The 13,594-nt window shown below is 40.2% G+C and overlaps 1 protein-coding gene across 2 annotated transcripts in view; it reads left to right on the plus strand.

Annotated features, from left to right (window-relative positions):
- Positions 1-444: 444 nt before the first annotated feature.
- LOC133462368 (synaptotagmin-14-like) overlaps positions 445-13,594 on the plus strand; it is a 51,989-nt gene continuing 38,839 nt past the window's right edge. For both annotated transcript variants that reach the window (XM_061743584.1, XM_061743585.1), the window contains exons 1-2: positions 445-571; positions 12,841-12,888. The gene's annotated coding sequence lies outside the window, so the exon portion shown is untranslated. The remainder of the gene's footprint in view (positions 572-12,840; positions 12,889-13,594) is intronic.

Raw genomic sequence — 13,594 nt, forward strand, 5'->3', positions numbered from 1 at the left:
AGGTTATACCATGGTACTCCACACTCTATATGAATAAAAGGGGGATTTGTTTACTTTTTTTGTCATGCATGCAGTCACTCATATTTTGGAGATCTGCCTGTACTCACCGCAGGAAACCCATTTACTTGAAAATTCTACAACTTGCGAAAAATCTTTGATAAGCGGCATGTGTGGGTTTACCTTATAAAAGCAGCTCGGTAAGTTTGTGTTCCTTTTGGAACATAATATTCTTCCCACTGACCTCAAACAGGCCGATATTTCTGCCAGGTTGACTTTATTTCTCAGACCATCCATCTTTCCTGAGTCCAGCTTGTTTCCCCGGCAGCCTGATTACAGGGGACAGCTGGAGGAGATTCTTCACAAAACTGGGACAAAACCTGAAAATGCTGCCAGACTGGTCTCAGACGTCGGGATGAGGGAAAGACTGCAAAGCCCCAGACTTCACCTTGATTTAGTACAAAGAAAACCAGACCTGCTCCCTGGTGACGCTCCAAGAGCGAGACAGTGGGACTCAGGAAACCCACACTCTTTATACGGATCAGAAGTGGCTCAAGGGGAGTTCAAGGGAACCGTGTGTATTTTTGGAAATTCTTATTATTCACTTTTGATGTTTGTTCTTCAGAAATATTTTCCCATGAATTGATTAGTATTCATATTTGACGGTTTTCAAGATACGGTCTGAAAATGAAATTGAGATGAGTCTCAGAAAATGAAAATTCTCCGTCATCTGTTCAGTTCTCAGATCTGTGTTGGGATCTGCGGCTGCCTGTGGTGTCATGAATAACCGGTTCTGTAGACGCTATTCAAGAACATGTGAAAGTGAATAGCGTGTGGTGAGTGAAGTAGAAGTGAAAAGAGCATGGTGATCTTCCTCCCACACACAGCTGTGTTATCGATCTGCTGGACAACAGCAACAACGCAGCTCCTCGTTCCCAGACAGTCGAGTCATATCTGGAGGTATTTCTCCCTGAAGCCGCTGTGTCCAAACCTGTCTTCCGCACGTTCAGGATTTACGCAGGCTTTGTACATTTTCCCATGGCAACGAATAACCAACAGATAGATTTTCCTGCACCTCTTTGAGCAGAAATGATTGTCTCATTTCATCAGGATTATAAATATTGCATCAAAAGCACTCTTTTCATAAGGAAACCCATTTGATTCAAAGTCCATTTTCATAGGATGTTATTAAAAGTAAAACTATATCAGATCAGTGTGTTCTTCTGAATAGTTGTTCAGCTGCAACTGACTGGCCTAAGCCAGCAACAAAGGCAGTGCTGGTCTTATAGTTTGTACAATTGCAAATGTTGGATCTGACCTTTTCAGCAGAGATGACTGAATCAGTGCAGAGTGAAGCATTAACAATACAGTACATCAATTCCCATCAGGATCAAAGTGCATTAAATTATACAAATCCCATTAATCCATCTGTCCTTCCATTAGCTATACCTGCTTAATCCTGTGGACAGTTGTGACGGGCTAGAGGACATCCCAGGTGACACTGGACGAGTGGAGGCCAGTGTTTGTTTCACTTCAGCTCCAATTTCACTAAAGTAAGATTTGTGCTGTATTCAGCAGGATTTGCGCTCCTACAGTGGGTGGAATATTGTGGAGCTTGTTGTGTGTGATGGATCTCTGTTCTACAGACCACAGCAGACAGATAAAAGACATCCAAAATGGCATCGGGTGGCATATGAACGCTGGTTAATGGCAGCAAAAACGTGTTAAGCGAGGGTGTTGTTAGTTATTCTGCTGCTATCTTGGTTGTTTTGAATGGACACCCCTCTATGAGTCATTGCATAAAGCCCGCATAAATACACCCTATTGTGATTGAACTGGCAGAAATGGCTGTGAAAGGCCCCAGACCCATCTGGCCAGTAGGGCTGGGGATCGATTCAAATGTCAAGAATCGATTCGATTCCGATTCTTAAGATTCGGAATCGATTATCAAGATTTGATTCGATTCGATTCCGATATTGATTTGGGTTAGTGTTATTAAAACTGTTTTTTGAGCTGTTGCATGAATTATATGACTGGAGTTATGCAAAATATTACTACTAGTATTATATTGAGATTAAACAGCAAGTATTGGCAGCTAATGATGCTGTAAGGACCAATCAGCTCCCAGAATGCTGATAGAACTGCTTTCAGAAACATCATGTGGGTCAGAATTATCAAACAGATCCAGGGAGGAAACATAGACGGATGAAATCGGTTTGATTTTTTCCCACATTCCATTTTTATTTGTTCCATTTTCGGTCTATTTTGGTTTTTAATTTTTGACCATTTGGTTTTTATCATTTTTTGCAAATGTAACCCCAAGACAGAATATAAAGTAATGAAATATAGACAATTTATGCAATTATAACCTAACACTTTAATGTTTTCATACCTTTAAACATATTTAAAGGCAAAAACATGGCACCAGTTATTCTCGTGTCCAACAAAACATTCCTTTTTTGGGGATAAACAAAACAATAACCAAAAGTTGAAATGTAATGATGAAAAAAAAAATACATAAATAAACCCAAACCAGGTGGGGTCACGGCTTTTATCAGTAAACATTGACCTGACAGTCCAGTCCTGCACCACCACCTCATGACTCACCGCTAACACACAGACACATAGGAGCACATCTCACTCACCCTCACCCCCACCCACCACATACACCAACACCACACACACCTCTACAGCACCACCACCACCCCTGACACCAGAATCTCTGGACACCCACATTATCAAAACCATAATTTCACACAGAAAAACAAAGCACAGCAATGTTTTTAGATCCAGCTATGTTTTTAATGTTCCATTAAAACGTCATGATGAGCGCGCGTTCGGCACAGACATCAAGATGGCTGTGCTGAACGTGCGCTCTCTTTTAAACAAATCTTTTATTATAAATGACTTGATTTTAGACAGGAAATTGGACTGTATTCTCCTTACAGAGACATGGCTTGGCACAGATGCACCTGTTGTTCTCACTGAGGCCTCCCCACCAGATTTTAACTTTCTATTTTCTACCAGGGGGGACAGGAGAGGGGGCGGAACTGCATCAATAACAAAAATCACTATGTCATCCAATGCAGTTCCTTTTAACAGCTACTCATCATTTGAATATCATGCTTTTGTTTTTAGCAACCCCCCAATTCTTTGCATAACAGTCTACAGACCCCCCCAGTACTCCACCTGTTTTATCAGCCAATTCTCTGAACTTTTATCAATTATTCACACCTCCTACAACAGGATCTTAATAACTGGTGATTTTAATCTGCACTTAGACAACATCTCAGACCCAGTATCTAGAGAATTTTTAAACCTTTTAAACTGTCTAGATTTTAAGCAACATGTCACACAGCCGACCCACAGCAGAGGGCGCACCCTGGACCTGGTCATAACCTACGGCCTGTCCCTGGGTGCGTGCTCTGTTGTGGACCTGGCTGTGTCTGACCATTTCTGCGTGTTTTTTAACATCACCAGTTTTAACCAGCGGGAGGCCCCGGTGAGAACGGTGAGGAAACGTAACCTAACTCCTGAAGTGGCTGCAAATTTTATCCAGATTTTACAGAACACTCCTGCAGAGATTTTACCAGCACCCTGTGATTTTATCGTTGACAATTTTAACAAAATACTCAAAACAACGCTGGACTCAGTGGCTCCGATTTTAACCAAAAGAATTAGCAGAAAACCTACACCCCCATGGAGAACTGAGGAAATAAAGAAACTAAAAAGAAACTGCAGGAGTGCTGAAAGGAGATGGAGGAAATCAAAATTAACCATACACTATGAAATTTTATGCCAACTCCTTAAAAACTACAATAATACTATTAAAAAAGCAAGAACTTCACATTTCAAAAACTTAATTTTAAATAACAAAAACAATTCCAAATTCTTATTCTCCACAATAGATTTTTTAACAAATGGAAACCCTGACAGATCCCATAAAACAGCAACAGACCATTACTGTGAGGATTTTGCAGACCACTTCAGGGGTAAAATTGATGACATTAGATCCAGTCTTTTATCTCAACAGATTTTAACTCTTAACACACCTGGATCAGTGCTTTTACCTGAGGAAACACTGGAGAGTTTTGCCTTGGTTGATGCGGGGACACTTTGTAGAGTTTTCTCCAAGGTAAAGCCCACAACCTGCCTTTTAGACCCCATTCCCACACCGTTTTTTAAAACACTCTATGGGTTCTTTGAGGAACAGCTTTTGTATTTGGTCAACTGTTCTCTTCAGACGGGTGTCTTCCCCACCGCCTTTAAAACGGCGGTGGTGAAGCCCCTTCTGAAGAAGAGTGGGTTGGACCCCAATGTTTTAAATAACTACCGGCCTGTATCCAACTTACCGTTTTTAAGTAAAATTTTAGAAAAACTTGTTTTTAATCAAGTGAATGAATTTTTAAACTCAACACACATTTTAGAGGCTCATCAGTCCGGTTTTAGGATGAACCACAGTACAGAGACAGCACTTTTAAAGATTTTAAATGACATCAGGTGCAATTTAGATAACCAAAAACTCACAGTCTTGGTTCTGCTGGATCTAACCGCCGCCTTCGATACAGTAGACCATCACATTTTATTAAACAGACTGAAGCACCTGGTCGGCCTCTCTGGTACTGTTCTTAAATGGTTCACGTCCTACCTCACTGATCGTAGTTTCTTCGTAAGTATGGATACATGTTCCTCAGGAATCTATAAGATAAGGTGTGGGGTTCCCCAAGGGTCAATTTTAGGTCCAACTCTTTTTAATCTGTACATGCTGCCCCTTGGGGACGTCAGGAGACACGGCATCAGCTTCCACAGCTATGCTGACGATACGCAACTGTACATCGCCGTGTCTCCTGATGACACTGGGCCAATTGATGCCCTTTTTAACTGTATTTTAGACATCAAGTCATGGATGGCAGCAAACTTCATACAGCTCAACCAGGGCAAAACAGAGATTTTACTCATCGGTCCTGAAGGCCAGAGAGAGAAACTTTTACCAAAGTTACAGGATTTTAAACCCTCAAAATCAGTTAAAAATCTGGGCGTGATTTTTGACTCTGAGCTCACTTTTATTCCACATATTAAAAACATAACAAAGATCGGTTTTTACCATCTTAAGAACATAGCCAGAGTCCGCCCGTTTCTCTCTCAGGCCAGCACGGAGGTGCTAATGCATGCTTTTATCTCATGTCGTTTAGATTATTGTAACGCCCTGCTCTCTGGTCTTCCCAAAAAGAACATGTACAACCTACAATTACTACAGAACTCAGCCGCACGCGTGCTGACGAGGACCAGAGGGCGGGAGCACATTACACCTGTTTTAAAATCGCTGCATTGGCTCCCCGTGCGCTTCAGGGTTGATTTTAAGGTTATTTTACTAGTTTTTAAGTGTCTTAACGGTCTTGGGCCTTCTTATTTGTCTGCACTACTTTTACCCTATCAACCCTCACGGACCCTGAGGTCCTCCGGTGCCGGCCTTTTAACCATACCAAAAGTTAGAACTAGGACACACGGGTAGGCGGCATTCAGTTTTTATGGTCCCCGATTGTGGAACAGCCTCCCGGAGAACCTCAGGGCCGCAGAGACTGTTGATGTTTTTAAAAAGAGGCTCAAGACCCATCTCTTTAATCAGGCTTTTAACTGACTCATTTAACTCTTTTACATTTTTTATGCTCACCCTTATTTTTATTGGATCTTACTACTCTGTTTTATAGTTAGTTTATCCTTTTTTTTTTTTTTTTCTTTTTTTTTTTTTTTTTTTTTTTTTATTATTATCATAATTTATTTTCATTGTTTTATCTTAATGTTTTATCTAAATATTTTAGTCGTTATTTATGGTCTATTTTATACATTTTACTGTCTTAGTCCTTTAGTTTTTAATGTCTTGCTTTTTAGACATACTTTTAGGATTTTACGTTATGTTATACTTTTTAAACTCTATTAGTGTATTTTATCCTGTTTTCTTGTAGCTTTTATCGCCAGTGTTTCCTCATGGGGAGCCTCCATGCTGGGAGTGACTCTGGCCTGCAGGGGGTCGTCCTGGGGATGGTTCTGGCCTGGATGGTGGTGGAGCTCTGCACCACGGCTTCACCGCTGTGGTGTGGACTCCTCTATCCGTCCGGGCCGGGATGGTCTCTGTGGGCCCCCCCCCCCCCCTTCTAGCTGCGGGCTATGAGACCTCCTGGCGTGGACGGCTCCCTGTTACCGTTTCCTCACCTGGATCCTCTGTGCCTAGCCATGTCTGCACCATGTGTCTGCGTGTGTCTATCTGTGTGTGTGCGGGGAGGGGGAGGGGGGGGGGGCACTAATACATTTTATGTTTATGTTTTATGAAAAGCACTTTGTGTTAAATTTTTTTTGTATGAAAGGTGCTTTAAAAATAAAGTTTGATTTGATTTGATATGATTTGATAAAATAAAAAAAATAAAAATAAAAAAAAAAACCCAAAAAATAAAAATCGATCTTTAGACATATGAATCGATTTTTAGGAATTAATATGAGAATCGATTTAGAATTGGGAAATCGATTTTTTCAACACAGGCCTAGTGGCCAGGCTTACCTGAAAAATCCCAAGGAATGGCGGGACATTTTCTACATTTGTTATTTCAGCTTCTCATTTACTGGTACACATTTTACGTTTCAGATGGCGTAGGTGTGTCAAGTGTGAAGTGCTGGATTGCCGGCTGAATTCACACGTTAGCTCTCCATCAGCTGCTTTTTGACATGACCTATATGAACAACATGCCATATGGGTGACTCTTTGGTACGGCAGTGGGGTCTCTCATTCTACAAAATAGTGCCGCGGCTTTGAAGACCAAGCTTGTGATTGAAAAACAGCAGAAAAGTCAGATATTGTTTGAAAAAAACCTACAAAACCTATTTTAATTTTCACATAGAAAATCAGATCTAAGCTTCTAATCTGTCTATCGTAACCTTTTTAACCTGCGTATCGTATAATCCGTTAATCTGTTTGTCTTCTGTTTGGTTTTCGGTTATGGTCTTGTCGGAGTTAAAGGTTTTCCGTGGTATGAGTGATGATGAAAGGAAGCTTATGAGCTACTAAATGATTAAACCTCATGTGTTTTAGTGCTGTCAAGCCTCTGTATCTCTGTTCAGCAGTGAACAAGTTTCACAAGTGTCCCAGTTGCAAGCAGCCAGAGCGATGAGTTGTAGCAGATCCCAGAGGCAGCAGCAGAGCTGGAGACTGGAGGCCCTCATAAGTGTGACTAATACTTCTAAATTACAGTCACTGACTGCTGGCCTGACTGGTGCAGAGAGATCACGCTGAGCTCTTTGTAAAGGCCCTAGGTGTGCATACCACATTCTACCTCATGATACATTGATGCTCTGGTGGAAGCTCTCTGCTCAACAGAGCTTGAACTGTCATCCATCGGGTCCGACGCACCGAGCTGAAGCTGTTCATATATTTCAGAGTGACAGGGGACCTCGGTGAGGACCAGAGGTGGGTAGTAACGAGTTACATTTACTCCGTTACATTTACTTGAGTAAGTTTTGGGACATTTTGTACTTTTAGGAGTAGTTTTGAATCACTATACTTTTTACTTTTACTTGAGTAGATTTGTGAAGAAGAAACTGTTACTCTTACTCCGCTACATTAGGCTACATTGAGTTTGTTACTTTTCTTTTATCTCTTTTACCCGCGTACGGGTCAATCTCATGACATCACTAAGTGATTATTTGGGAAAAATGTTTGTTTTTGCATGTTTTGTTACAGACTCAAACCCACACACAGAGTTTATATGAGTTCACGGGCTTGTTCTAGTTCTGCCTGCAGACCCTGGTTAAAAAAGAAAAGTACAAAGGCTTGAAATTTTGTGCTTAATTTATTTTTTTATTCTGTTATTATTTTATTTATTATTTATTAAAGTAGTTGAATTTACTTTAGGATTATTTTAAATTAAGCTATTTTTATTTTTTTATTAATTCTAATTAATTGTATTATTTTATTGATTTAATTTGCCTGAAGATGATTATTTTGTACTTTTGTCTGTTTGAATGGTTTACAGTTACTCAGTACTTGAGTAGTTTTTTCACCATGTACTTTTTTACTTTTACTCAAGTAATTATTTGGATGACTACTTTTTACTTCTACTTGAGTCATATTATTCTGAAGTAACAGTACTTTTACTTGAGTACAATTTTTGGCTCCTCTACCCACCTCTGGTGACGACACGCATTTGAAAAAGTTAGCTCTTTCATCTACAACAGCTTACTTTTAACTCTGGAAAATGCTTTTAAATGCCTTAAATTCTGTGTGTAAAGCTGTTGCATACACTGAAAGGGTTGGTAAAAGTGATACATTTGTGAAGTATGTATTTGTATTGTATCTTAATGGATTAGTATTATTAAGAGTAAGAATTTGTTTGCACACTGAAACTCAAGTATCAAATGTTATTGTTGTTGTATGCGGATGATGTCCCGTTATTTGGTCTACCACCGTGCTTCAGGAAATGTGTCTGATATTCTTAACAGAGGTGGAAATGCTGTTAATGTACCGCACTATCTGATGTTTACAGTTTCTAGCTGGTTTTGGGTTATTTATTCAACTGGATATTGTACCAACTATGAAGATAGCTTAATGTTTGTCTAACAGCTTCGTTTTGAGGTCTTAGAATCCTTTTAATATATCAACCTCAGTTTACTTTGATGTGATGCATAACAGCTAAAATGCTAATATTCAAACCCTCAAGGGTGGCTGCTAAACGTGAGCATGTCAGCACTGTTTGAGACTAAATGTGTACATGCTGTTTTTAGCTGTAACTTGAAGCAGAACAGTTAAGTATCACTAGATTTTTATTCCCGTTTTAATACAGTTTGATCCCTCGGTAAATCCAAATGTGTATTTACTTATTCTTGTTGTGAAGAGTTTTCTGGGATATGGGGTTGATTCTATGACATCCTGAGACGCTGAATTTTCTTGACTCCTGAATGTTTTTAGGCAATAATTAAATGAAACAGTGACATGAGGTGTTGGTAACGCAGTGACATTACACATTTACATCTGATATTTTCCTGCGGAAGCCTTTTGAAGTCAGATCGCATGCTGCTAACGTTCACTTTGCATCCACATTATAACGATCCGCTGAGCCGGATGAAGGGTATTTGGGGATCTTATTTGTTTCAGCCACAGAATTAGAAGAGTTCACAAATGATTTCAAAATGTTGTGGGCTCACCAAATGCCAAATAATTGTCTTCAATATCGAAATAAAGTTTTTCATTCATTCATTCATTCATTCAATTGTTCTAGTCTTGAACAGAACCTGACATAATGGATAACCTCTACAAGAAATAATTATTGTTTTTACTATTTCAATAATTAGTCGATAAATAAAAACTGCTTCAACTAACGTTGTAGAATTGTATCCCCCACTCTCAGGGACTTCAGTTACTGACATGATGAATCATTTCCCATACAGAATAGCAATCATTTTTGGCTAAAACCTTGTACTGACAAAGGGACATGTGGAACGCTGCGTTAAATCTTTGCCAACACATCCCAACATCCCAAGGATTGTCAGTGAGTTAAAGTCTGTGGTGGCCAAATCATGTGTGAAGATACAGGACTGTCTCAGAAAATTAGAATATTGTGATAAAGTCCTTTATTTTCTGTAATGCAAAAATGTCATACATTCTGTATTCATTAGAAATCAACTGAAATATGGCAAGCCTTTTATTATTTTCATATTTGCTGATCATGTCTTACAGCTTAAGAAAACTCAAATATCCTATCTCAAAAGATTTGAATATTCTGGGAATCTTAATCTTAAACTGTAAACCATAATCAGCAATAATACAATAATAAAAGGCTTGCAATATTTCAGTTGATTTGTAATGAATCCAGAATGTATGACATTTTTGTTTTTTTTTATTGCATTATAGAAAATAAAGAACTTTGTCACAATATTCTAATTTTCTGAGACAGTCCTGTATGGTTTCACTAACCCCCCTATTGCACAATCTGAGCCAGAATAATCCTGTTTCATCTTGGCAAATGCCTGTATCAGGGAAATAAGAAAAGAAAATATACAGATGGAAAAACCTGTTCATTCACTAAATTTCTGGAAATCAACTAATCTCAGCTAATTTTGGGGGCAGAAAATGTTATTGAACATGGACCTGGCCAGCTGGAGTGACCCCAGATCAGGGTGGTACTCCCTCAGATTTGAATGGCAAACACTCTGGGCAATCACTTTGTCCCTTTTCTTCCCATCCAACATCAAGAGTCATAAACATGGGCTTTTGTTTTCTCTCCACTGTGTAATCTCTACACTTTCTTGCAAATGTAAGGCTTTTTTAATTAGCATTGCTAATGAGTGATTTTCTTAAGACTACACAGCTCTTTAGTCCCCAGGCTTCTCTCGGCACTGTTTGTGAGGAAATTACTTTCATAATTAAGCATTGCTGTGTGCTTGATTAGATTGAACGACATATTGATGGGATCTCTGTGAAAAATCATTTCTCTGGTGATCATTTCTTACTTGAAGATGATGGTTTGACATAATATATCCAGGTTTTAGTGAACAGATAACCTACATTTAATGGTGTCAACAATCTCCCTAGTTGTTTGTTTGCTTGATGCACACCCGTAATTTGTCTTTTTTGTAAGGGAGTGATATATTTTCCGCAACCACTGGATGTGTCCTCTGCAGAGCATGTGAGCGGAGCGGAGCGTGAGCGAGCGGCGGAGCGGAGCGGCGAATTTTGAAAGGAGCGCAGAGCGGGATTTTTTTTTCTAGGATGATTGGCTGGAGCGGGGCGTCATCCCGCTCCAGTTTCGCTCCGTTACCCCATATCACGGCCCCGATGCGTGTCCAAACATATCCCACCTCTCCACAAACTACCTGTTACCTTTCTTCTTTTCCAGTCATATCTCTGAACCGTAGTTGGGAGAGCTGGTATTTTAATTCGGTCTCTGGCTCGTAACCGGCGTTAAGTCCGGGGAAAGTGAAGGGAAAAAAGGACGGAGGAAAAATGCTGTCCGTGCAACCTCGCACATTTATTACAAACATGTAATAAGAGCAAACAAAACGCGTGAGGGCCGACGACTGAAACTAACGGAGGACACACTGAAAAGTAACTGAACACGTGTACCGGTCTTCCACACACGCACACCTGCATCTCCCTCTCTCTCCTCCGCTGCACCCACATGTCTCACACACACACACCCGAACACACAGTGAATGAAACATTGTTTCGGGAAAGGTTAATAAACAAAAGTCTATTAAACCAGATAATTCCATTAGGTGAAATTATTTTCTTATTTTTTCTTGTCAGTAAATATCTATTTTTTGGACTTTAAAACTATGTCGGCTCTGCGTAATTGTTCCTCTCGGCTCCGTGACTGGCTGCAAGGAACGTAACTTTGCTGAGTCTCTCTCTCTCTCTCTCTCTCTCTCTCATCCACCTCTGGTTAGATCTAAGGCTTCAGGTAAACATGTGCATTTTATATGCATGCAAACATTTTTGGAGCGGAGCGTGGAGCGCTGCGCGGAGCGGAGCGGGTTGCAGTGTTACTGGAGCGCGGAGCGGTTATGGCTGGAGCGGCATTTTGCGACTTTGAGGGCGGAGCGGAGCGGTAACAACCTTTGTGAGCGAGGAGCGGAAATTCTCGCCGCTCCACTCCGCTCACATGCTCTGGTCCTCTGACATAATTGTTTAAGCGATGAGGCGCTGTATGAGTCAGGGTTAAATAACTTAAACAGAGATTCTTACCCATTTGCTGACTTAATCCAGGTGGTGATTTTTCTTTTTTGGTCAGTCAGTGTAGCTCATTGCAGCCAAGAATGCAACAAAAATGGAAGTAATCGTGTCCATGGGGGGATATCGGGGGATATCGGGGGATTTGATATTATTAATGGATTGTTTAGCTATAGCATAGGTCGCCAACCCGCGGCTCTAGAGCCGCATGCGGCTCTTTAGCGCCGCCCTTGTGGCTCCCTGGAGCTTTTTCAAAAATGTTTGATCTTTTTTCTTCTTTTTTTTCTTTTTTCTTTTTTTTCTTCTTTTTTCCTTTTTTTCTCTTTTTTTCTTCCTTTTTCCTTTTTTAATCTCGACATTTCTCGACATTTCGACTTTTTTCTCGACATTTCGACTTTTTTCTCTCAACATTTTGACTATTTCCTCGACATTTCGACTTTTTTCTCGACATTTCGACTTTTTTCTCTCAACATTTTGACTATTTCCTCGACATTTCGACTTTTTTCTCGACATTTCGCCTTTCGCCATTTGCCTTCATTTTAAGGCAAGCAGGCAAGACTTTTCATTTTTTGCGGCTCCAGACATATATTAGTTTTTTGTGTTTTTGGTCCAATATGGCTCTTTCAACATTTTGGGTTGCCGACCCCTGAGCTATAGAAACAGATACATTTCCTGTAGAAGTTGTTACATGAACCACACATTTTCTGTCAAATTAGACTATTTTTTATTACCAAAACTTAAGCATCATTACTTTCTAAATAAAGCAACCTATGGTAGGGTGAGGTATAAAATAATCTGAAAACACTTAGTAATTGCCATTTGTCCATCAATGGCCTGTTCTGGTGGCAATAAACAACAGATCGACATATTTCCGCTGCTATTTAATTTCAATTTCACACACACTGAACATACAGAGCAGAAAGTGTTAATAGCAGAAGGTTGTACACTCGACACCCAGGTCTGACTGTTACCATCAAGTCCATGTCCGTGTCTGCCGTTTGTGTTATTCCTACCCTTTACGAAGAGTTTGTCTGGCTGTGTCGTAACTTATTTAAATGTTTTATAGGGATGTTTTTTCGTTTGTTCCCTCCATCACCATGTGGCTCATTGAAATTGCGCTGTCTTTCCAGGTGGAGAGCGTAACTGTGGAGTACATGAGCTGATCTGCGTCAGAAAAGGTAGGGCAGATCAGAGCTCTTGGAGGCCGACCTTTGATTCCTGCATTGCACCCCCCCACCCCCCACCTTCCTCGTCACTATTCATCATTAATCTCTCCTAATCAATTCCACTCTCATTCTCTGTTTCCTGTCTTTAGTGTTGCGGTGCTTTCAGTGTTGTTGTACTGCGTTCTTGTGTTCATTGTGTTTCTAGGGACACATTAAAGAAAAATAGACAGAATGGGAATCTCATGAATTATTAATAGTAATTAGGTTTAATCATTATTTTACAACATCCTCCTGACTTCAGTTTCAGATGCGGAGCACTTCTTAGCATTGCCTGCTCGACTGGATTTGTGACATCATAAGTTCGATTCAGTTCACTTTAATGTCATCTCAAGGCAGTTAAAGAAAACCATAATTTTGATATGGGCATGCCATACTGCCCGTTCGTCCCTTCTCGCTGCTTTGGTTTGGGGCTGTAGTGGTTGTTTAATATTGTTTTGGTTGTCGGAGGTGGTTCTTGCCATGTTTGGGGTTATTAATAATGGCCAATAAACCAAACCAAGGCCTGGATGCGTGTTGCGGTTCGGGGCACATTTACGGATGATTTATTCACTCTTTATTCATTCTCCCCCATAAAAATGCATAGGTTTTGTTGCCATGGTAACAAGCCCCATAGGATAGAATGGGACAATTTGGCTTCAATATCTCAAAAGTTGTAAAC

The sequence above is a fragment of the Cololabis saira genome, chromosome 16 (assembly GCF_033807715.1).
Source record: "Cololabis saira isolate AMF1-May2022 chromosome 16, fColSai1.1, whole genome shotgun sequence".
NCBI classification, from domain to species: Eukaryota; Metazoa; Chordata; class Actinopteri; order Beloniformes; family Belonidae; genus Cololabis; species Cololabis saira.